The following is a 4,552-nucleotide window of genomic DNA, read 5'->3' on the forward strand; positions in this document are numbered from 1 at the left end:
ATTCCAATAGTGTGCAAAGCTGTCATCAAGGAAAAAGGTGGCTACTTTGAAGAATATAATAGAGAAACTATATTTTGATTTGTTGAACACTTTTGTGGTTAATTCAAGATTCCATATGTGTTATTTCATAGTTTTGATTTCAAATCAAATCAAATCAAATTGTATTTGTCACATACACATGGTTAGCAGATGTTAATGCGAGTGTAGCGAAATGCTTGTGCTTCTAGTTCCGACAATGCAGTAATAACCAACAAGTAATCTAACTAACAATTCCAAAACTACTGTTTTATACACATTGTAAGGGGATAAAGAATATGTACATAAGGATATATGAATGAGTGATGGTACAGAGCAGCATAGGCAAGATACAGTAGATGGTATCGAGTACAGTATATACATGTGAGATGAGTATGTAAACAAAGTGGCTTAGTTAAAGTGGCTAGTGATACATGTATTACATAAGGATGCAGTCGATGATATAGAGTATAGTATATACGTATGCATATGAGATGAATAATGTAGGGTAAGTAACATTATATAAGGTAGCATTGTTTAAAGTGGCTAGTGATATATTTACATCATTTCCCATCAATTCTCATTATTAAAGTGGCTGGAGTTGAGTCAGTGTCAGTGTGTTGGCAGCAGCTACTCAATGTTAGTGGTGGCTGTTTAACAGTCTGATGGCCTTGAGATAGAAGCTGTTTTTCAGTCTCTCGGTCCCAGCTTTGACGCACCTGTACTGACCTCGCCTTCTGGATGATAGCGGGGTGAACAGGCAGTGGCTCGGGTGGTTGTTGTCCTTGATGATCTTTATGGCCTTCCTGTAACATCGGGTGGTGTAGGTGTCCTGGAGGGCAGGTAGTTTGCCCCCGGTGATGCGTTGTGCAGACCTCACTACCCTCTGGAGAGCCTTACGGTTGAGGGCAGAGCAGTTGCCTTACCAGGCGGTGATACAGCCCACCAGGATGCTCTCGATTGTGCATCTGTAGAAGTTTGTGAGTGCTTTTGGTGACAAGCCGAATTTCTTCAGCCTCCTGAGGTTGAAGAGGCGCTGCTGCGCCTTCTTCACGATGCTGTCTGTGTTAGTGGACCAATTCAGTTTGTCTGTGATGTGTATGCCGAGGAACTTAAAACTTGCTACCCTCTCCACTACTGTTCCATCGATGTGGATAGGGAGGTGTTCCCTCTGCTGTTTCCTGAAGTCCACAAACATCTCCTTAGTTTTGTTGACGTTGAGTGTGAGGTTATTTTCCTGACACCACACCTCCTCCCTGTAGGCCGTCTCGTCGTTGTTGGTAATCAAGCCTACCACTGTTGTGTCGTCCGCAAACTTGATTGAGTTGGAGGCGTGCATGGCCATGCAGTCGTGGGTGAACAGGGACTACAGGAGAGGGCTCAGAACGCACCCTTGTGGGGCCCCAGTGTTGAGGATCAGCGGGGAGGAGATGTTGTTGCCTACCCTCACCACCTGGGGGCGGCCCGTCAGGAAGTCCAGTACCCAGTTGCACAGGGCGGGGTCGAGACCCAGGGTCTCGAGCTTGATGACGAGCTTGGAGGGCACTATGGTGTTGAATGCTGAGCTGTAGTCGATGAACAGCATTCTCACATAGGTATTCCTCTTGTCCAGATGGGTTAGGGCAGTGTTTAGTGTGGTTGAGATTGCATCGTCTGTGGACCTATTTGGGCGGTAAGCAAATTGGAGTGGGTCTAGGGTGTCAGGTAGGGTGGAGGTGATATGGTCCTTGACTAGTCTCTCAAAGCACTTCATGATGACGGAAGTGAGTGCTACGGGGCGGTAGTCGTTTAGCTCAGTTACCTTAGCTTTCTTGGGAACAGGAACAATGGTGGCCCTCTTGAAGCATGTGGGAACAGCAGACTGGTATAGGGATTGATTGAATATGTCCGTAAACACACCGGCCAGCTGTTTGCGCATGCTCTGAGGGCGCGGCTGGGGATGCCATCTGGGCCTGCAGCCTTGCAAGGGTTAACACGTTTAAATGGCTTACTCACCTCGGCTGCAGTGAAGGAGAGACTGCATGTTTTCGTTGCAGGCCGTGTCAGTGGCACTGTATTGTCCTCGAAGCGGGCAAAAAAGTTATTTAGTCTGCCTGGGAGCAAGACATCCTGGTCCTGGTCCTGGTCTACTTTGTCTCTGTACTGACGCTTAGCTTGTTTGATAGCCTTGCGGAGGGAATAGCTGCACTGTTTGTATTCAGTCATGTTACCAGACACCTTGCCCTGATTAAAAGCAGTGGTTCGCGCTTTCAGTTTCACGCGAATGCTGCCATCAATCCACGGTTTCTGGTTAGGGAATGTTTTAATCGTTGCTATGGGAACGACATCTTCAACGCACATTCTAATGAACTCGCACACCGAATCAGCGTATTCGTCAATATTGTTAATTTGATATCTTCACTATTATTCTACAATGTAGAAAATAGTAAAAATAAAGAAAAACCCCTCTGGGCCCCTCTGTCCCGGGCTGCCCCTCTGTCCCGAGCTGCCTCTCTGTCCTGAGATGCCCCTATGTCCTGAGACGCCCCTCTGTCCTGAGATGCCCTTCTGTCCCGAGCTGCCCCTCTGTCCTGAGATGCCCCTCTGTCCTGAGCTGCCCCTCTGTCCTGAGCTGCCCCTCTGTCCCGAGCTGCCCCTCGGTCCCGAGCTGCCCCTCTGTCCCGAGCTGCCCCTCTGTCCCGAGCTGCCCCTCAGTTATGTGAGGATCTGGGTGAGGACTATTAGGCCATGGTCGGCGGAGAAGGTGGATTATCCCAGGACGCGAAGGGGAGGAACTAGGACATTTATGGAGTGGGGTCCACGTCCCGAGCCAGAACCGCCACCATGGACAGACGCCCACCCGGACCCTCCCTATGCTCTTCTGGTGCGTCCCGGAGTCCGCACCTTAGGGGGGGGTTCTGTCATGCCTTGGTCATTATATTTTGTGTTTTTGGTATATGTTTGGGTAAGCCAGGGTGTGACATGGGTTTATATGTTGTGTTTCGTATTGGGGTTTGTAGTAATTGGGATTGTGTATGATTAGGGGTGTGTCTAGTTAGGTTTGGCTGCCTGAGGCGATTCTCAATTGGAGTCAGCTGCTTATCGTTGTCTCTGATTGGGAACCGTATTTAGGTAGCCTGAGTTCGCGTTGTATTTTTGTGGGTGTTTGTTCCTGTCTTAGTGTTGTTGTCACCAGATAGGCTGTAATAGGTTTCACGTTTCGTTTGTTGTTTTCATATACAGTTATTTCATGTACCGCGATTATTTTCATTAAAGTCATGAGTAACCTACACGCTGCATTTCGGTCTGACTCTCTTCATTCAACAGATGAACAACGTTACAACGGTGAAGACGAACGGAGCAAAGACTAACGGAGCAAAGTACAGAGAGATCCTTGATGAAAACCTGCTCCAGAAAGCTCAGGACCTCACACTGAGGTAAAGGTTCACCTTCCAACAGGACAACGACCCTAAGCACACAGCCAAGACAATGCAGGAGTGGCTTCGGAACAAGCGTCTGAATGTCCTTGAGTTGCCCAGCCCGATCCTGGGCTTGAACCCAATCTATCATCTCTGAAGAGACCTGAAAATAGCTGTGCAGTGACACTCCCTATCCAACCTGACAGTGCTTGAGAAAAATGGGAGAAACTCCCCAAATACAGGTGTGCCAAGCGTGTAGCGTCATACCCAAGAAGAATTGATGCTGTAATCGATGCCAAAGGTGCTTCAACAAAGTACTGAGTAAAGGGTCTGAATACTTATGTAAATATATTTTTAAAAATTAAACATAAATCCCTAAAATCTTATTTTTCCATTGTCATTATAGGGTATTGTGTGTAGGAATGGGGGGGGGGGGGGATTTAGTCAATTCTAGAATTAGGCTGTAAAGTAACACTATGTGGAAAAAGTCAAGTGGTCTGAACACTTTCTGAAGGCACTGTATATAATGTATTTTTGCTTTTGTCCATGTTTTTTATTATTTAGTACTCTTAGGCAATATGCAGGCAAATGTGCTGTTCAAAAATCTGAAAATAACTCGAATCCCCCCCTATAAAAATAATAATAAAAACAATTATAATAACAATAATAATAATGATGACAATAATGAAGTGTTATTAATATATGTTCATGTAATCAAAATATTGATTTTAAGTCACAGCCTACTTTATAGCCCATCGGCTTAGTTGATATGCACTTTTTAGTAACAGTAACATAGGCTAAAACAGTTCATATTATTATGAGAATTGTATCTACTGTAATTATTAATTAGCAGTATCACTTTATTATCCTCTTATTATTATTATCATCCAATTGTATCCTATTCTATCATTGTTTTCACCATTTACTCCGAATCGAAATGTATTAGTGTTATTTCAGCTAAATGTAATGTCAATATGTTATATGCCAAAGAAACAGGCTGTGAAGTCCTGTAATCGATTGCCGAACACAGAGAGGCAGTCAGAGAGAGAGAGAGAGAGATCCGTTTCTCTGTGTTGGACCAAATTCCCAGAATAGACACTCGTCGACTCGTCTGTTTTGCTTTCTAATATGGAGGAAGA

The sequence above is a fragment of the Oncorhynchus gorbuscha genome, linkage group LG09 (assembly GCF_021184085.1).
Source record: "Oncorhynchus gorbuscha isolate QuinsamMale2020 ecotype Even-year linkage group LG09, OgorEven_v1.0, whole genome shotgun sequence".
Classification (NCBI taxonomy): Eukaryota; Metazoa; Chordata; class Actinopteri; order Salmoniformes; family Salmonidae; genus Oncorhynchus; species Oncorhynchus gorbuscha.